General features: G+C 37.3%; 1 long non-coding RNA gene across 7 annotated transcripts in view; it reads right to left on the bottom strand.

Annotated features, from left to right (window-relative positions):
- LOC139791272 (uncharacterized) overlaps positions 1-22,196 on the bottom strand; it is a 294,536-nt gene that overhangs the window by 250,216 nt on the left and 22,124 nt on the right. For all 7 annotated transcript variants that reach the window (XR_011723849.1, XR_011723853.1, XR_011723852.1 and 4 more), the window contains exon 2: positions 6,955-7,041. This is a non-coding gene — a long non-coding RNA (uncharacterized lncRNA). The remainder of the gene's footprint in view (positions 1-6,954; positions 7,042-22,196) is intronic.

Genomic DNA, 22,196 nt, shown 5'->3' with positions numbered 1-22,196 from the left:
AAGAGAGTGCAAGTCACATACCTACAAGCCCTCTGCTGATGTCTCACATAGCCGAGGCCACTAAGAGAGGTAGTCAGGTGCTTATGTGTAAGTATCCAAGTCTCACTCTCAGTGTTTCAGAAACATTTCTGAGAGAGCAATCAACTGTTTTGGGACTTTGACTAAGTAAAGTGATTATTTAAGATGAAAGCAAGTATAATTCTCCCAATCTGGATTGCCCCACGTGGGGGACAGCAGGGCAGGATGGGATGGAAAATAAATGAAAAATCAGTAATTGCTTCTGATCTGAGCTTTCTACAGTTCTTGTATCAAAGAGAGGAAAAGAACCACCAAAATGGATATCTGGCTTTCTTAAACTGTAATTCCAGAGACAGACAAGAAGCTCCAAGTTCTCATTTCCCATTCTGGCTCTCTGATGCCTGAGATGAGCATAAAACCCAACATATAAACCCGTGAAACCGACTCTCAGATATGACAGCTGGTGAGACACAGCAACTGGGTGAATGCAGACAGGAAATTGTTACCAGAGAGGCAGACAGAATGACAGACACTGCAGGCTCCCTCCTAAACTTTTTTTACTTTGGGGCATGTGGCAGATTTGGAGCTGCTCTGTATTTATTTAGAAATATCATGCATCAACTTAGTCATTAGAGTGTTTTCTCTACAGCTATAGAGGTTTAAGTCAGTCACAGTCTGTCTGGAAATACAGACAGGAAGCAAAAGCATCACAAAATCTGTGCCACTTCCAGAGTTAAAACCCAGTGCCAAAAGAGGTAGTTTTGGTTTCTTTTCCAACCAACCTATAAAATCAGCTCTGACCTTGGCAGGTAAATACTGGAGAATGAAAGAATGAAGATGAACACTAACAAGAATACCTTCATGCTCCAAAACTGTCTTATTTACTAATAGGAAAAAGTTGTTAGTGAGTAATATTTACACAAAGTCCAAGTTACCCAATTCCCTCCTGCTGCTGCTGTCTTACCACAAGATACTACATGTTAGAAGGGCCTTATTCAAACAGAACACACCATAAACACAGATTCCCCAAAATAACAAATGTGAGTAACTCTGGTCAGTCAGAAAGACAGTATAGCATATATGAAAAACAAAGAAATCTGAAATTCCACTTTCAGGTATAAAATAGTCACACCCTTCCCACAGATTCAGCCATCTGTTCTCTGCCATGAAACCTAGATACCACATGACCACAATACTTTGCACCCTTAGAACCTCCTAAATCCACATGTGAAAAACAGATTGTTAGGAATAGGAGAGGAGCTGCAGCTTCTGCCGTTGTGCCATCAACCAGAACTCAGAGGAATCCTGCTAAAAAGACCCAGAACTTTGCTGCAGATCAGCACTGTAGTCCCTCCCCATCACTCTTCTTGGATCCACCTTTCTTTCACATGATGGAAGAGAAAAAACTCAGCAGAGCATGAAATAGCAGAGTTACAAATGTTAATGCATGAAGATGAGAGCCACCAATATTATCTGTATTCACTCTGAGGTACCAGTAAGCCTGATTTCGTCTTTTGAAAATGCTAAGACTGTCTCATTTATTTGTTCACTGTGAAATTAATCCTAATGGATGCAAAACAGTCTTGCAGTTCAAAGGGTCTGGGTGTAGTTTCGAAGAAGAGGAGGTTACAATGAAAATGAAGTCTGGAAAATCAGTCTACTCTCCCTGTGATAAGACTTCTTCAAAATGGTAATCAGACTTTTCTCCTGCAGTCCTCATGAACCTGTAATGTTGCATGAAGCCCTACTGAACTTTACTTCCCTAAGCTGATCCAGATTCAGCTCTTAGAAGTCTCTTTCTAAAACTACAGATAAGAAATTCACCTCCTCCACATGTGTAATTGAAAGGTACTATATGTATTGAACAAATCACACTGAAAAAACTTAGACCAAACTCTCAAAGATGCTAGTGGAAGTCATTCAATTAGTGCAGAATTATGTCAAAGAGCAGGCAAAACTGGAGAGAAAACATCATTATCAGGCTACAATAAGACATAATCAGAGACAGGAAGCATTGTTAGAGAGGTGCACATTGCCTGGTGGCAATCACGCAACAGTATTTTATCAAAGGTTAAAGGCAAACAGCAAGAAATGCAATTATCTGGAGCTTCCTAAGCTCCAGGGACAAGGTTTTCAAAATATCATGTGTGATGTCTTACCCTCACACCACCCAAAAAATTCCTTGCTTTTAAAAATTGTTGTAATCCAAAACATTTTACTGAGGGTTAAAAGAAACTGAAACTAGTGCTTCTGAGAGAAAATTTGTCAGTTACTTCATATATGCTTAAGTTGAGGCAGGACCTTTAGGAAGTTTTAACAGTTTTAAGGAAAGGGAAGTAAATCACTTACTGGAATAATGGACATGACCTGTGGTTTTGCCATCAATTATTTTCATGCATATCATATTGTACATTATGTCACTTGTAGTCTACCATTTCATTCATGTTAAATTAATAACTTTATGACACAACAGACCTTAATGACTCCTCTGCCTCTACACAAAATAGTTCCTTTGATTTTGAGCTTACAATCAACTCCTTTTTTTTCAGGAGGAAGACTGGTACCAGGCTTACTTTCTGATAGGCTTTGCAGCACTGCAGTTGGCAAGATGTTATCACACATGTTGCTCTTTTCTACCGGTCAGTTATGTCCAGCACCTCATAAAATACATGTTTTGAGACAATGGTCACAGACATTTATCACTTAACTAGGAATATTCTATTATTATACTCACTTATATCTCAAAACAGGATCTGTATTTTTGTTAATTGCTGAATTCTCTTACATGTGTTTTCCTAACCCCTTGAGAATCCAGCCCATGATACCTTTTTCATGGGTGAGACAGAAAGGTGTCAAAATATGAAGTCCATTCCACCTGAGCAAACAAAGAACAATAAGTAGAACTCTGGCATTCATTCTCCTCCAACAAAGAAGTTGCCATTTTAAAAAATTTCGTTAATTCCTTTGACTAACTCAAGAAACTGACTCCTTCTCTTGGTCCCAAACTCTTACCATTGCTGGCCAACAGTGAGTAGACAGCTGTGGGTTTGAGGCTAACAGACTGAACAAATGGCTTGGACTACATTTGAAACAGGGAAAAAATAGGGAGCTAATTTTGCTAAAAGAATGAGTTTAAAGGTCCCAGGAGCAGGGAAAGAATGTAAGCAAGGAGACAGGAATGAGACAAGGAAACAATTATCAATGTGCTGAAAAAGAAAATACAAAGTTCCTCAGGAAAGGGAAGGTTATACAAGAGTGAGGACAGGGCAAGAGGGAAAAAGCAAGGAAACACTGCAAATGCTAGCAAAAAAACACTGAAAAAGTCTGGAAAAGTACAGCAAAGGAAAATTAGGATAGGTTTACAGCTTTACTACTTACATTAACTTTATGTTTCTCCTCTCTTATTTTTTTAATATTTTCTGCTTGGCCGTAAAAGTATTTTTCGAGTACTTTGAGCCTGCCATGATGAAATACAGTCCCTCAACAAGTGACAGGATCAACATTATATTTACTATTGTAGTAACTTACAATCAGATTCAATCAACAAAACCTGAAAAGAGGCCATTAGAATAATTTTCCAGTCTTCCTCCTGTCTTGTATAACAAAAAAAAAATACTTGCCCTAGAAAGGTGGAACCTGGTAACAACAGCAGCAGACCAGTAATGTGTTGCTGACCAGAGATAAACAAAAAGCAGATAATCTTTAGTTTCTTCAGTTCACTAGTCCCTACGTGTCAACACTCCTGATATGTTCATTAAGTCAACAAGCAGTTCTGTAATGTATTAGTAACATCTCTTTAAATTTATAGTGATGAAATGTGTGATTATTTGTATGTTGTTGTTACTTTATTTGTTCTCCAGTCACAAAAGCTATTGCATTTCTGTGTTCTATTTAGTTAGCCAGCAAGGGAATCTTGGTATCTGTTGATCATTTAGTGCTGAATAATTGAGTTACTGACATCTAGAACTCATCATAAAAGACTCTTGTAACTCAAAAAATCTGTCCCTGTAAGTACTGTAAAAAAAGTTGACCTTAACACAAGTGATTGCATGAATCCAAAAGAAAACACAGTAAGAGAAAGCTAGCTGGAAATTTCAACAATCTTTTAATCTGCTCACAATTCTCTATATTACCATAACTCTTCAGGAAATCCACCATCAAAATTAGGGAATTGCAAACAGATGTGTGGTGTATTTTAAAACCTTGTCAATATCCTGGTTACTGAGCAAGAATCCAAAACAGCACAAAAACATGAACTCAGGGGATCACAATGCTCCCTGATTTACTCAAGTAACCGGAACCATATACTATCAGCTTTATTATTCATTACATCACTTATGCATCAAAATGGTTTTTGTTCTCCTTCTGCAAACAGGTCCTGTGTTCTCTTGTGATAAGTAATTTATTTTTGATGATGGAATCAGTATGTGATCATATAATCACTTCAAGAAACCCATACAAGTCAGCAACTGATAATATAAATGCAACGCTGTAATAAGAATGCATTTTTTAAATCAGTTAAGTCTTGCAGTAAGTTTTGAAAAGAACAGAGATGCCTACACTTCAGGGCTCATTTACTTTATCTCATAAGCATACATATGTACATTTCAAGTACAAGTAAATCTGCATTTTGTATTGCTGCTACCCTTTCAGCTGAGTAAAAGGAATAACTTTAGACCAGAAAAAATTATAAGAATAAAGACCAAAAAAAGAAGAGAATATTGGTTTTGGATTATATGGTGTAAATCAGAAAAATTAATTATAACAACAAGGTGAAAACATAACTGAGAACCTGAATATATTAGCAGCCAAAGTGGGATTCACCTCCTTACCTGGATCAGTCAAAAACTTTGACATTTAAACTCTCCTTTATAGTTAGGCATTTATCCCAAGCCAGTCATTCCACCTTTTTCTGTAGTCAGCCCCTCCAAAGGCAAACTCATTCTGCCTACTGAGGACAATTTCTTTGGGATGACATGGTCCACCCCTCCCTCCTGACTTCAGAAGGAGGCACCAAACTTTCAAATGATTAAAACCATAAAACAGAAATCTGAGGTTTTCTGTTCCTATGACAGTGTATTGTTTTCCTAATTTCCCTAGATGACTGTGAAGACACAGCAAAACCCTGCATCTAATCCAACATATCAGAGGCTGCTAGATTATGAAATCTGACTTTTTGAACACCAGACTCAGATGTCCTTGAAAAATCTTGCACATAAAAAAAACCAAAAGACATTGTGGTAATATTGTTTTTTACAGAGCTTTTGGAATTTGAAACACTGACCACTTTGTTACAAAGACAAGTAACATTTAATTAATTGACTTATGTATGTTTTATGCTGGTTTAGAATTAAAATTTAATCTTTCATCTAGTATAAAAATGAAGAACATAAAGGTATATGACGGTCTGCTGAAAACCTCTGCACATATTCTAGGACAATAATTGAATTTGTTTAGTTTGTTTTCCAAGCACATAATTTTAGAAAGGGATATTCATGGAAAAAATCAACTGGGAGAAGAACATGACTAAAAATGTTTTGAGAAAAATCCAATTTATGAAAAAGATGTTTTTTGTCTTCTTTACCAGGAAAATGAACTGAACCACAAAAAAGAATTTTTATTTTATATTACATTTTATATTAAATTTCATGAGAAATATTTCTGTTAAACGCAGCAGTAAATAAAAAAGAAACAGAGATCCTTCTCATACTTCATTGCCATTCCATCAAAAGCTGATGTATAATCAGAGGCAAAGGTACAATAAGCCATAGTTTCAAAATAAAGGCAAAATAATTAAATAATGCAAAAATCCATAAGCACAGGCATGAATGTTAGACCATTCCTTCAGCTACCTCCTGTATTTACTCTTTCTTGAAGTTTGTGCAGAATCCTTTTTCTCTACAAACAGAACAAGTGTTTGAGGTGTGCTTCTCTCCTTTTTATTTCCTGTATCAGTTGAATTAAATCACTGTTTAAAAAAATCTAGATCCATTCCTAGTTTTCTAAATAAGTAAATACATGTCATGGAGATTAATTATTATGTCTTACCAAGGAAAGTTCTGCATATAACCAAGTAAACCCAGCAACTACAGGGAAGGCCTTTCAATCCAACTTCACAGAATCACAGAATCACTACAGTTGGGAAAGACCTCTAAGATCACCACATCCAACTGTCAGAATTCCCCTGAATAAAATACATGTATCAATATCTGTATCCTCTATTAAAGCATGTCCTGAAGTGCTTCATCCACACGGTTTTTAAATACCTACAGGGATGGTGACTCCACAACCTCCCTGGGCAGCCCATCCCAATGCCTGACTACTCTCTCAGTAAACAATTTCTTTCTCAGATCTAGTCTAAAACTTCCCTGGTGAAACTTCAGGAGCAATAAGTTCTCCTCTCAGCCTCCTCTCCTCCAAACTAAACATTCCCAATTCCCTCAGCCTCTCCTCACAGGGCTTGTTCTCCAGACCTTTCAACAGCCTGGATGTCCTTCTCTGCACTCACTCCAGCAGCTCAGGGTCTTTCTTGTAGCAAGGGGCCCAGAACTGAATGTAATACTCGAGGTGCTGCCTCACCAGTGCTGAGTACAGGAGTACAGGGGCAGGATCATTTCCCTCCTCCTGCTGGCTGCACTGTTCCTGATACAAGCCAGGATGCTGTTGGCCTTCTTGGCCACCTGGGCACAAGTGATAACTGCTAGTGATAAACTAGTGATAACTACTAGTGATAAACTCTTGATAACTGCTGTATAAAACTGCAGAGGTCTGCTCAGGAAGAAGCACTGCTCTACAACTGCCTGACAGAGCAAGTACTGAAAAAATAACCTTTATGGCAGAAATTGTGGTAGCATATTTCACCTAGTCTAAAAGAAAAAAAATCAGCAGAGTACTAAGAAGGGACTCTCCCATAGGTGTATAGCACATGCCACGTACCTGCCAACTATGTGAAATCTGGGCACAGCTCTCTTGTACTCCAGATGGCAATCCAAGTCAGGTACTTGTCCAGTCCTAATGGAAGGCCTAAGAAACAGAAGAAAAAAAAAAAAAAAAAAAAAAAAAAAAAAAAAAAAAAAAAATCCATCAGCATCCACGTTTGCAATGTATGAAAACAAAAATGCCTTCCACATCATGCTATCAATCATCTTGCTTTTGTGTGCTATTTATCATTTAGTTCAGTTCATGACTAAAAGGCCAAAAAACATACAGAGCCCATTTAAGGCTTATCCAGTTCAATAGTGAAAACTGAAGAATTAAGTCTGCACATGACTGAAACCCACTGTCATAAGCATTTTGGCAAATACTACCTAACATTCTGGCACTGTACATTGCCACATATTTTTGTATACTACTTGATAATGAATTTCTAGCCAATGTACCCATCTGTCATGTAAGTGAAAATAATCCCATACAAATAAAACATGAAAAATATGCTTGCAAAGCTGTAACTATGAACATTTGAATTTTTATGAATGCTTAACCTAAAAATAGCTTTTTGTTATTCATTATCAAATAAGAGTAAATATTTAATGAGCAGTTGGTTTAAAAAAAATCTTAAGTCTACTTGAAGACTAGAGCAAATTATAAAAAGTTTAAGGTATTTTAAACTAGCGATACATTGACAGTAGTTATTTAAAAAGAAAAATCGTTCTAAAGCTGAAAACTCAAAACTTGAAATGGCCTGGTGTGTCTTATAATTCAATCTTGATCTAGATCAAAAGGCTATTGCCACAAAATTTATCTCTGGTAATAAATATTCAGAACCAAAGTTGCAGTTGTTTGTAGCCAATGGGGTAGAACAAAGGACAACATTTAGGGACTGTGCAATCTGCTCATGACAGTGACAGAACCAATTTGCTATAGACAGCTTCCTTTCTCTGCTACTGAACATATTGGTAACTGTTTATTTTTAACTTGGACCTCATATGCCTGGAAATTTAAACAATACATCAACATTTTAAAACAATGGAAGACTACTCAAGTTCCATTTGCAGGGTGAACACAGAAGATATCTATGCTCACTCAAAGTTTTGATATTTTACTGAACTCAAGCTCTAATACGAAAAGGTTTTGTTTACAGAAAGCACGTTTGAGTTGTCAAAAAACACTCAGTTGTAACGAAAGAAAAGTACAGTGAGCCCAAACTAAGATGCAACTTTTTCTTCCAAGGACAATGAACTTGTACTCAATGTAGGGGTGAAAAATATATACCAAAGGAGTATTTTTGTATTTAGTAAAGTTATGTATCTTTTAACATTAACTATATAAATGCAATTCTTAAATATTGATCTTTGGTAAGAGCTTAACAGTTTGTACTAAAAAAATACTACATCTGAATGAAACCTTTGGTAAATATTTATCCTATTATAAGTAATCAAAAATACATGCCCTATATTAACTTTGTATAAACTACTGAAATATTTACAGGATAATGAGTTCTTTTAAGTTTAAACCACTAAAATGCAGCAGAATTTAACTGATTTTGGATGCTTTACCTACAGAACATGAGATATGGAATATATTTTTTACTGCCTAAAACTCTCTTAAGAATCTCTCATTGTCACTTGCAGTCATTCTCAAGCAGGAAGTTAATTAGGAACTGCTAGCTTACATTTCACTCCATTTTAATTCCAGAAAATAAATGTTATTTCCTAGCCAGGTCAATATAAAAGAAATTGAAAACCTGAAGTTATTAGCTATTTTAGTTTAACTTCCCAACCAAAATCAGCTTGTACTGGCAAAATCTGCTTCTGATATATGTTTAATACTCCTTTAGTCTATATATCATGAATAAACCATGGAAACACTCATGGAACTAGGATGCACGTGTCTCCAGAGTAACTGCAGAAATAAATTCTGAGTTCTTAGTGCTACACAAACTGTGTTAAACAAAATAAAAAATTTTCATGGAGTTGGTAGCCAAATCCTTCCTGTCATCAGATACCTCTCTGAAACTAATCACTGCAACTGGCACCTTCATGAAGAATATCAGAAAAGAAAGAGGATATGAACTACATATGTGTGGGAATTAACTGCTGATCTCCTATATTTCCTACAGGTTACCATCTCAAACAAAGGAAAATGTCCCACGACAAACAAACAAACAAATAAATAAATAATGGAAATATTTTCTGAATGCACTAGGCCTTTCTTTATCTGAACTGCAAGTGATACAGAGACAATCTCTCAAAAGAAAATATTATAATTTCTCTTATTCGTGTGGGTTTTTTTAAATAAAGTGCAAAGAAATTGTTGAAAAAATTTACATTCTCCATGAGAAATTCTGCTCCATTCAGAGGACTGGTGAAGGATGTTCAATACTAGCTGAAACTCTTTTGATAGAATATTCAAAATGTCCTGCAAGTCCATGAGAGAAGTGCCTACATCCTTCAGCCCATTTAGAAGTAAAATTCTGGACATTTCTCAAGAAAGAAACTATATAAAGGGCTCTATAAGAAGGGAAGGAAGTCCTCTTCATGCATTTTGACTTCCACCTTCTACAATTAGACACACTACATGGAAAAATTATTAGTGGTTCAACTTGCTGCTATGGAAACTGTACTGGGTAGCTACTGCCCTTCAGCAATGGAGACACTCTGATTACAACAGTTGATGGTAAAGTTAAATTCTATTTGTTTTCACTGAACCTAATGAAAATTCTTCAGCACTCAAAACAATCCATCACAATACTTGCACAAAAATGAGCTGGAGGAGGCCTCTGTAAAACATGTCACCATTTCTTCATTTCATTTTTTGTGTGTGTGAAAATGACAGAATGAATTAAGTTACTTCAGTAAACTTTCAGAGAAAGTGAAATAGGGAAAACTGAAGGAGCAATAGAGAAAAAGAGAATCAGTGTTATCAGAAACATAATACTGAAATACTAAGCTTAATAATAGGCAATTTACATGGCCTGTTTAATTAGAGTTTGAGCCATTGTAACAGTTTATTATTCAAAATCAATCTGTATACAAATACTCAAGTTTAAAAAAATGGGATATTTAGTTAAAGATACATTATCTTGGATCTTACATTTACACACCATATCTAACCATTAATGATCCCATCCTGAGTAACATTTCCTGAACTACAACCATACCTGCCTACAAGCAGCCATTAGATACTCAACATTGCTATTCTTCATTCCTACTCTCTACCCATTCTCCAGCAGAACTAGGTTACCTCTGTAGCAGTTTTTCTTTCCTCAGCAGGTGGAAGAATAATGCACATGACACACGATAATATTATTCATGCTACAAATTGACTTTAAAACTGGCAGCCTTCAAAAAGATTCACATTCATGGAGTTGAACCAAAAAAACCACTGTACATCCTGACTTAGGCATTTTCTTTCATTATACTTGAAAGAAGTGAATACAAATGAAAACTGGTTTTATTTGCAATAGCCACAGAAAGTTTTACTCTGAAAAGGAAGACTCCTAGTTATGTGCATGTGCAAGTGAAGTCTCTTTGCTTCTAGTATAGTGGATAAATTGTTCAGACTCCAGTTCCCTGTAGAGAAATATGACCTCTGTACTTGCTGTCAAGGTCAATGAGAACAGGCTAAGTGCTTAAGTGCTGAACATATAATTTACATCAGCCCGGAGCAATTTTAAAATGAATTTGCAACCTGTTTGATCAATATTTATTTTTAAAATACAGTTTAAAAAAAAATAGTTAATTTGAAAAATCTATTTGGCAAGAGTTTCTGTTTTCAAATACCTGCATTGCCCTTCTTGCAACCATCTACAGCAAGATTTAGAAGAACTCTGGATCTGAATAACTAAAAGTCAAATAGCATAACTTTTCCTTTTGAAATACCAACAACCCCAAGGTACTCCGGGCTGAAAAAGACAGAAAAGCATAACCATAAGTGGTAACTTATTTCCTCAGAATTTGTGTGTATGTTTTTTGTGCGATTAGTTAACTGCTGTTAACATTTATTGAATTTAGCTGGAACATCTCAATTCCAATAGACAATCTGCAAAGTTCAGTCTCTGGGTTACATGTGGTAACAAAATGCTGCTAAAAGAAAGCAGATTTATTTAGGTTAGACAGGCATGGGTTCCCAGCAGATTCCAGTAACAAGACTGCATTGGTAGTGAAATGATAGATACCTGCAACGATGAATTTTGACCCAAATGTTGACTTTATTTACCATTCCTATTTAACACCTCCTTAAACCCCCTTGGCACAGTTCTATGATGAAAGTGACCTAGGATTCTAACAGAAAAAAATTCATACACAGTACATTAACCAAAGCAGAAAACACTATTCTTTATGATCTTTTATTCTTTTCTTAAAAAAAAAAAAAAAAAAAGGAAAATTGGAAAAAAAAGGCCTGATTCACACCTATATTTAAGAAAAGAAACTAGATTGGGATCATGATAAGCTTATCACAAATGCAGAAAAACCAAAAAGAAGTTACTGAATGTGTCCTTTCACAGTTTTTACCTAGGAAAACAAATTATCTCAGTCATACAAGATACTTATTTTGCTATAGAAAAGTGTATGTATTCTCTGCACATCAAACATAACACTATCTTCCTCTCAAAAATCTTGTCAAGCTCTCAGAGAAATATCTCAATTTCTACTCATTTACTTGTCTACCTGCTAAGAAAAGTCATGTTGTACTGTGTATTTGCATGCATTATAAGGAAAGTCCAAAAAACAAAGTTCAAGACTGACATTTATTTTTAAGGCATACCACAGAATCTCTGAGTTGCAAGTGAGCTCTTGAGATCATCCAGTCCATCCCACCCTGCACAAGCAGAGTCACCGAGAGCAGGCTAGGTACAATAATCAATACAATTAAATTAAACAGTATTCCCTGCAAAATAAAACAAACAGTTTCAGAACAAATATGAGGCCTTGGCACTTATTTTAAAAATGTTCTTTAAGCTTCAATGATTGTTTGCTGCTACCCTTATCTACAGTCATGCTGAATAAAGCTATAGCTAAATGGAAAGTTAAATGTATTCACGACGCTACCTGTTAAAGTCAGCATTTGACTCCTCTCCATAACCTCTCTGGGGCAGCCTGTTTTTGTGTTTCATCACCCTCACAAGAATTTTCTTTTCTTGTATTTAGATGGAATTTCTAGCCTTTTTTTTTTTTTTTTTTTTTTTTTTTTTAATTGGCTCCTGTACTCTCACTGGACACAACTAGGAGAATTCTGTCTCTCTCATCTTCATCCCCTCTTGTCAGGTATTTATACAAATTGATAAGACCAGAGCCCCCATCACCCACCCATCCCCCTAAACCTTCTCCAGGCTTAACAGTCCCAGCTCTCTAAACCTCTCTTGATAAGAGAGATAATCCAGTGCCTTAGTCATCTTTGTGGCTCCTTGCTGGACTCATGCAAGTATGTTCAAGCCTCTCTTGTACTTGGGACCCCAGGATAGGACCCAGCACTCTAAATGTGCTCTCATCAGGGATGAGTAGAGAAGAAAAAGCCTGCTGGCCACACTCTTCCTAATGTAGCCCAAGTTGCTGTTGGCCTTCTTTGCTGTGAGGGTGTGTTCCTGGTTTGTGGTCAACTTTGTGTCCACTAGGATTCTACAGAGCTGCTTTCCAGCCAGTTTGTCCCCAGCATGTACTGGTTCACGGGATCATTCCTTCCCAGGTACAGGATTTCTCATTTCCCCATGCTGGTAAGGAGAAATCAGGTTCCTCTCTGTCTCTTTCTCCAGCATCTCCAGGTCCCTCTGAATGGTAAGATAAACATTTGGTGTATCAGCCACTTGTCATGTTTTTGTATCATCTGAGAACTTGAATAAGGGTCATTAATGAAGATGTTAAATGGTACTGGCCCTAGTATTGATCCCTGAGTATACCACCAGTGACTTGTCTCCAGTTGCACTTCGTGACATTCCTCAAAACTCTCTGGATCTGGCCATTAAGCCAGTTTTCAATGGACTGCACCGTCCACTTATCTAATCCATACTCCCTTTGCTTGTCTCTTAGGATATTATGAGCAATAATGTCAAAAGCCTTACTGAGGTTAAGGTAAACAGCATGCATTGCTCTTCTCTCATCCACCAGAACAGTCATCTCATTAGAGAAGGCTATTAGGTTAGTTAAGCATGATTTCCCATCATAAATACTTCAGTAATGTCGTCCTTCACAATACTGGAAAAAGGTTATAGGATTAGTTGTTCTACCACTTTCTCACTGCCCATAGCTCCCCTTCTTGAAGGCAGGGGTTACATTGCTTTATTACAGTCTGCAGAAACATACCCTGATTATCATAACGTTTCAAAGATAATAAAGACCAGCTGCAACAAGCCAACAAATACCTCAATAAGAAGCAAATCTTTTCCCCCACAATAGCTGGAAATAGAGTCAGTTCCAGGACCTACAGTAGACCCCAAAGAGAAGTAGACCCCATAACAGGACTATGGTGGAAGTGATAAGAAAACTAACTTTATAAAAATCACTACCTATAATGGGATTATTTCTCAGTATTCAGAGAACTAAACTATTAAGTGCAATGTTTAAAATTTATTTTAAGTATTAAAGATGTCCCAACTCTCTCTCCCCCTTTTTCCCCAGATCATAACAATCAACACAGGTCTTTCTATGAGGAATCCTCCAGAACATCAGGCAGCCTAGCACAACTAAATTACTGTCCCAGAAATACATATGTAGCTATAAGATGCTCATCAACAAAAAATGTCACTATCTTTGTGATGCTGCAGTTAAGGAAATTAGTTTTCTTCGGTATTCTTTGCTGCAAGTCTCTATATTCAAACTTTGACAAGTCTTCTGTGATCTTAATATAAAAATTCAGAATGATGTCATTAATCTACACAGTATCAACAGAAAAAAAGATCTTTCTTCCATCATAACATAAAAGCTTATCCCACAAATTTGCTTTGATTTTGTATTAACTGCAAAGACAAAGAACCAAGTACCAGCATTTGCTTATTTCCTTGATTTTCCTTTAAAGACATCAAGATTGGTAACAAAACCAACTCACGTATAACTGGATGGTCTAAACCAACCCAAATAATGAAATTTATTACAGCAGCACAGATTTCCACTATTACTCTGAATTTATCTTGTATCAAAAAACACCTGCAGAGCATGTATATCTTTTTTTGTTTTTTAGCTCCCTTTGCCAGGGAAACTCAAGTTTACAGACACTATGGAAGGATTATATTGGAGAAGGCCAGGCAGACATTGCCAGAGCATAATCACCAAGCAGAGGACAATAAACTTGGAGAAGATACAAAGAGAATGGCAAATCTTTCTATTTGCATTAAGCAGGAAAGTGAATGGTAGGAAAGCAGAGGCCAAGGTAGAAAGGAGCTTAGCTAATACCCTATTAGTAACAAAGATGCTCTTTTTCTATGTATGGTCTATGCATGTTTAGGGAGAATTAATTCCTTGCAGCATGTTTGGACCTGTAATCACGTTGGGATCAAAACAATGTTCCTGGCTTTCCTAAATAATAGTAAAATACAGCATTAATATGCTTTTCAACTGCTATTCACTTAATATGACTCATTAGGTGATGTTTCATTACCAGTCTTCCATACACAAAGAGAGGGAAAATGTAACTCCATTCCAAAATGAGTGACAGCTCTTCATAGGGAGGAAGCCACATACAGACACCAGTTCAGTGGTTCTGCACCAGCCCACCTCAGATTGGAATTTGACACAAAATACCAAACTGGAAGAGAACATATAAGCTCTTTGAGGGGGAAAAAAAAACAAAAAAACCCAACAACTTTATTAAAAGTCTCAAATGTATTAAAGTCAAAATAAGAATTGTTATTCTCCAAATACTAAGCAAGCTTCACATGTATAGTATTTTGTTTAGTTGAGGTTTATAAACTATCACAAAATAAGTACACCACTTTTATGTATATAAATCTTCAATATCCAGTATGCCTTTGGCTTCATTTTAAGCCACGGAAAATGGAAAGGTTCAACAAAATCAAAACAACTTGATTAGGCTTTCACCTCAAACCTGTGACAAACCCAGGAATACTGAACTTTCCATTACCATTCAGTTGTTTGGATGCTGTGCACAAAGCTGGGAGGGGTGGCTGACACTCCGGAGGGCTGGTGAGCTGGGCAGAGAAGAACCTGATGAGGTTCAATAAGAGCAAGTCTAGGGCTCTGCACCTGAGGAGGAAGAACTCCAAGCAGCAATATAGGTTAGGGGTGCATCTGCTGGAAAGGAGAATATCCTAGGAGTCCTGATAGATAGTAAATTATCCATGAGCCAGCGGCACGCCCTTGTTGCCAGGAAGGCCAACAGAATCCTAGGCTGCATAAAGAAGAGTATGGCTAGCAGGTTGAAGGGGGTCATTCTCCCCCTCTACTCTGCCCAGGTGAGGCCACAGCTGGAATACTGCATTCAGTTCTGGTCTCCCCAGTTCAAGAGAGAAAGGGAACTACTGGGGAGAGTCCAGTGAAGGGCAACAAGGATGACAGGAGATGGGAGCATCTCTCTTATGAGGAAAGGTCGAGAGAGCTGGGACTCTTTAGGCTGGTGAAGAGAAAGAAAGAGGGGAAGATCTTGTTAATAAGTATCTAAAGGTGGGTGCAACGAGGATGAAGCTAGACTCTTCTCCATTGTTCCCAGTGACAGGACGTAATGGGCATAAGCTGGAACATGGGAAGTTCCATTTAAGCTTTTTTACAGTGAGGGTGACAAGGCACTGGAACAGGCTGCCCAGGGAGGTTGTGGAGTCCTCTTCTCTGGAGATACTCAAAAACCTGCCTGGATGCAGCCCGGTGTAATGTGCCCTAGGTGATCCTGCTTTAGTGGGAGAGTTGGACTAGATAATCACTAGAGGTCCCTTCCAACTCTGATAATCTGCGATTCTTTGAACTTGAAATCTGCTTGCTCCAAAAACTTTACCTATGGTTCTCTCAAGCTTTCTTCACAGATTGTGAGTTAACTGATACAGGAAACTAAGCTCACCACCATCTAACAAAATGAACTGCAATCCTGCTATATTTGGTTGGAATAACAATGCATGCCTTATATATGTGCAGCTACAATAGGAAGAATTCAGTATCATTTAATTCATGCTCAAGGAGCCCCTAGGCTCAAAGTGACTGACAGCTCCAGCTCCCCAGAGTTCAGACATTCACCCCATCTAGAGCAACTAAGAGATACTGTGTGGTTCCTGCAGCTTCTGTCACTTGGACAGACTTCAGAAGTTCATCTGCAGGCTAAACAGGATTTGGGATGACATCAGCTATAAACACAGAACGTTCTCTGCCCTACAGTATGAAGAACAGACCTACTAGTGAAGAAAAGGGGAGAACACTGCACAGTCTGAAGCAAATGTCATATAATTTAATAACATAGTAAACCCAAATAATCTTATTTTTCAGATACATTTAAGGCAGTGAAAGTAATCATTGTTATACAGTCGCTCAACAACAGTTAGCTAAAACATGCAGTTGTTCAATTTAAAAAAAAAATGGCCAATAAGATGCACAGAGTGTACAAGTATCTAGAGAATGTTGTTATGAGTGTCCCTGTACATTCTGTGAAGAGTGCACTCATCACTATAATCTGATATCACCAAACAAAAATTTTAACTTGCCTTAATAAGAATATTTTCCACCATGGAAATGTAGCTTGGACTTCTGTGATACTGCATTAATTTCAAAAAGCATAGTGAGACACTTAATGTCTGAGGAGAGAAGGCAATTTAGAAGCTTTCTCTCATCTTCAGCAAGGTTTCACAGAGACTGATGTTCTTAGTGAGCTAGAAGTTCAACAGGATCTGAAAGACATAACAGTTTTTATATTTTTTCTGCCTACATGCCTCCATTTACTACCCTTATTGCTACAGTCATAAATCCAGAATGTAATATGCAATTTACCAAGTCTTTCAATAGGTTTTACTAAGTCTAAACTACTCTTTACTAAAGAGTAAGCAGAGTGTGTGGGCTGGGAGTGTGGAGTGAAGAGTAAATTACACTACTACAAGTCGTTTGGGTTCCATCCAGATTCAGATACAGATGGAGATAACAGTCCTATGCTTTACAGCTGCTTGTATGATTTCTTTACAGCAGCACTAAGTGTTCACATGCATTTATTTTACCTGTTTTTTTCTGTGATTTTCAAACAAAACCTGCCTTTGACTACAAGCACAAAGCCTGCCTTTACCTATTAACTCTCTTAAGCAAGGATTCTGTTAAAGGAAGTGAGTCTTCCTTTGTACTCCTGGAAGAAGAAAAAAACTTTGCCTTCAAGAAATGCAAAGGGAAAGGCAGAAAACTGAGTAGATCCTTGGTAAAGAGGTATTTATGGTTCTTTACCATTATATCGAGAAAAAAAAGGCTTCATTGAACAGTTATTTCTGAAAAGTACAGAGAGTAATTGCAGTCTGAGGCTGAAAAAAACCAATGTACTAGATACAGTTGCTGGGAATCTTCTAAAGAGGCACATCAGAGAGCATGAGGAACAAGCAATTAAACAGCAAGGCAAAAAGTAAGCAAAGGCACAGGGACAATGATCATGCAAAGCAAAGACACAGAGGCATCTCAACACACCCAGGAAATTACATCAGGTAAGCAGAGGTGCCCTGCCAGACTTTGATTTAGGATGATACATATGCTTTGATGCTGCTTGCTGCCTGATAATGCAATTGCAATTTAGAGATTTTTTTTTTTTTTTTTTTGGAAATCTGTGACAATTCTCACCTGAATATTTCAGAGTCACATTAGATGATAACCTGCTTCTGTCAGTGTATAACATGCCATATCATTTAGATACATGCACTTTGACAAGATGGATTTTCAACATAATTAAAATAATATATTAGCACTTCCATCTACATGATAGCAAAGAACAAAACCTGAAGCAAACAAACCATTTGGCTGCAACAACAAAAAGCAGTTTAGCCACTGGTATTCCATGCTGATTTTCTGCTTCCTTGGACAAGAAGTGCACAAAAACCTGCTACTGACAAATATAACACAAAAGAGCACCCTCTCTGATCATAACCTGGCAGGGCTGCAGTGAACAACTCTGCTTTTAACTAAAGGATGAAACAAATTACCAGTTTCATGACTTCTCAATAGACTAAAGTTTCAAAATTCGCAGCATATGGTAATACTGCTAATTTACTTACTTACTGCTTACTTATTTACTGCTAACTTGTGTATAAAATGTAATGTAGAAAACCAAATTGATGATCTGACAGCCAGGCAACTTCTTTGGGGCAGCATTTTTGAGTGGTCATATGAATACCCTTCCTCCTCACAGCTCAGCTGAAAGCAAGACACCTGTCATATGCAATTGCATTACCAAGCACAGGACAGGACCAAAGGATGCAGGAGTCAGTACATAAGATCAGTGATTTAGTTTGAGGGCAATATACAGAAGTGTTTATGTTGAGGTTATTACACATGCATAATCAATATTAACACAAACAAGACTGTTATTGAGTACTTGGGCCAATTTTGGAAAAGTAAAAATTAACATCTTAAAATTAAAAAAAAAAAAAGAAATGTTACAAGATATGCAACCATTCCCAGCAGATTCCAGCATTGTTGCTGCTTAAAAACCCTGATGAAGTTTGCTGATGGCACCAAGATGAGTGGAGAGGTTGACACCCCAGAAGGGAGAGCCACCCTAAAGATGACTTGGACAGATTGCAGAAGTGGGCTAATGAAGTTATGAAATTCAGTGTAGAGAAGTGCAAGGTCTTGCACCTGGGAACACAGAAGCCAGGAGTGAAGTTCAGACTGGGATCCACTTGTCTAGAGAGCAGCCTTGTGGAAAGGGACCCAGGGGTCTTGGTGGACAACAGGCTCAACATCAGCAGTGTGCTTCAGCTGCAAAAAAGCCAACAGGGAGCTGGGCTGCCTCAACAAGGACATCACTAGCAGAGACAAAGAAATCATCATCTACATGGCACTTGTCACACCACACTTAGGATACTGTATCCAGTTTTGGTCCCCGCTGATGGATGAAAGATGCAGACAGGCTGGAGAGGGTCCAGGGAAGAGCCACAAGGATGATCAGAGGACCAGAGCAACTGCCATGCAAAGGAGAGGCTGATTAAACTGGGCCTGTTTAGAAGTGAGAGGAGGAGGCTTAGGGGAGACCTTATTACAATGTTCCAGTATTTAAAGGGCAGCTACAAAGATGATGGAGACTCCCTATTTATGAGGAGTCACATGGCCAAGACAAGGGGCAATGGGCACAAGTTGCTCCTGAAGAGATTCAGTTTGAATACAAGAGGAAAGTTTTTTGCTATGAGGACAGTCAGACATTGGAATGGTCTCTCAGGAGAAGTGGTGGATTCCCCCACTTTGGAAAGTTTTAAGTCTCAGCTCAATGGGGTGCTGAGACATATAATATAAACAATAATATTTAAGCAGATGATCCTTGAGGTCCTTTCCAACCAAACATTCCATGACTCTGATAAAATAAACCCTCTGTTTTGTAGACTATTCCTGGTTTTAAATTTGAGTGCAGCCCACAGTCTGAGAAAAACCACACAAGCTGCAAGTAAGTTACATACAAGATACATATTGAGTGGACTGAGTTGTCCTGTTGTGCATCAATATTGCACACAGGAAGTAAGCACCTATTATTTCTGAGAAAAATAGAATAAAATCTACAATCCCCAAAACCCATTGCATAACAACATTTTGTAACTTTTTCCCTAAGAAACCTTACAGATCAAGGAGTGAAACATGAACTGAAATGTTTCAAGATACTGGTAGTACATAGGTAGAGAGGAGCAACTCTCTTCTCCACAACCCACTTGTTTAGAAAAGGTCACTCAGTAGTAGAAAAAGCATCCTATAAATGCTACCAATTCGGTAACAGATTGCATCTGGGTTTGTACAGAAATTGAAGGCAACTTTCTCAAAGGATATGTTGGCAATTTTGGTCTATAAATCCAAACTTACTAAAGATCTTGTTTGCTAAAAAAGAAAGGTCTGTTTTCTCTCATTCTATCTTGGATTTCTGGGGTTTGAGTTTTGTTAACTATCAGTCTTGATTATTCTTATGTACTATTTGTGATGACTGGCACCTCAGATACACCATATTCTCTATTCACTGATTTTATGCCAAATTTCAATTAAAAGTAAAGCAATTTAATGCATGAATAAAGACCTCATAGTGATTCTGAACTCTTCAAAAGCATGCACAAGACACAGACAAATTCAAATACTAGTGAAATTATTGCTTCAGCTCAACAATGTTTTTATAATCAGAATATTGATTTTATAATTATATTCAGAAAACTAATATAAACAGTCATGAACATCAAAGCAAATTCTCAGGTTTACTTAAGCAAATGTTATCTGATTCTTCATGTCATATTCATCAAGTTGTAATTAGAAATATCTGTGGCAAAGGCCACATTGAACCCCATGCTGACTAAGTTTCCTCTATAGGGGAATATTTATAATAATGATATGTATAAACTGTGTATATAGTCATACATCTCTTTATAATAAGTAATATAAAAAGGATTAAGTAGGATTTGTGATAAGGATTTGTGCATGATTTGTTCCACTTTAGCACTTTTTAGACATTATGACATCATAGCTAATTCCAAACCTCTTGATGTAGTTAACCTGATTTATAAGTTATCATATTCCCACTTGAGTACAAGAGAAACAGAATACTAAGTATCAAAGCTGACACCCTTCCCAAAGGCACCATCAAATATTTCCTTGAAGATCTTAAGCTGTAACAACCCAAAATCCCAGCCATAACAAAATCTTCACACATGAACATATCCATTTACTGTTTCAACAAAATGCTATCAATGTTAGAGCTACAGCTCTCCTGTATAAATTGATTCCTTGTTTCACTTTATCACCATCTATGTAATAAGAAATATAAGAATTCAATGTAAGGAAGATGAGTCGTTATTAACAGATTGCATTTATTACTTTAATACCTCTGTAAAATAAGGAACATTCAGGGCTTCAGGATGGAATCAAACTTCCATTGTGCCAATGGTGGTCAGTTTATACATATTGCTCCTGGAGCAGGAACCCAAACTGAAATTCCTTCAGAGAGATTGGTGCAATTTTCTTTAACCATGGTAGACTGATGCATCTTCTGTTAGTCCACTTTGTCCTGTATTTTGAAATATTTCTCCACAGAAGCTTGTACCATTGACTGTAGCCTCTAAATAAATAAGTTTTCCTTCCCTCAATTTCTGGCTCAGTGGAACATCTGCCATGGTGAACCAGCTGTCTAATGCAATCAAAATTCCAGTAAACCACTGCCTATTGCTTTCGTAGGTATGTAGCAGAAGGAAAAGTGTATAGGACAAGTCTTAAGTAAAATCTGAACTGCACAACATTATTAGAAATATAAATCGAGTTTGTTTAGAATCAGAAAGTCTAGCACAGAAAGAATATGAAATACAATGTCCCTACTAATACATAAAACACAGAAAACAATATGCTTGCTAAATTCACTGCATAAGCTCTCCATGTACCAACGCTGTTCCAATGCTACTACAGTCCCTTTACACCCAAGAGATGCAAATGGAAATAGCTGAGTATTCAGATGTCTGCAACTGTGAGGACTGGAAATCCAATCACTTGCTCTGTTAGGTCTAAGCAAAGCCCAATGGTCTTATGCAATGCTTGTTTCTTGGATTGCATCAAACTTTTATTCTGTAGAAGATTTAGATTATTTTAAGTACAGATTTTATCTCTTTAGATCTGAATCACAGTCAGCAGTACAAATGAGCAGGGTGTTTGGCTGCTGCTGGACTGGTTTGGTTAAATAATGTACCTCTTTAATTGGAAGCTGGGAGTTTGCACTGGTGACACCAATAATGAAATATGATCTTTTTGTTGAAAGGTGTAAAGCATAGCTGAAGTCATAAATCACCAGACTTTCTGCATGCTCAACTCAAAAGCATTCTTGGCTTTCCCTCAGCTTGCCATCAAACATCCATCCTCAGTAGGGCCAAAGCACACAGTTCTTCCAACATATATTTCAAAGTATCTTTTTCCACAGGGTCTGCTTCAGTTATTTAGGGCTGTCCCTGGATTCTGTAAAATTTTCTCCTTTACCTTTAGCTTACTGATTGTTTTTTCCTTCTCTTCAGACACAACACCCCACAACAGCACTACAATTACACAAACTCTCACTCTGCAAAATGGGATTTAATCACCTCAATGGACATGTGAGCAGGACAACATCAAATCTCT

Source organism: Heliangelus exortis, chromosome 1, assembly GCF_036169615.1.
Source record: "Heliangelus exortis chromosome 1, bHelExo1.hap1, whole genome shotgun sequence".
Lineage (NCBI taxonomy): Eukaryota > Metazoa > Chordata > Aves > Apodiformes > Trochilidae > Heliangelus > Heliangelus exortis.
The sequence above is the reverse complement of the archived record's forward strand: the minus strand, read 5'-3'. Positions and strand labels throughout refer to the sequence as shown.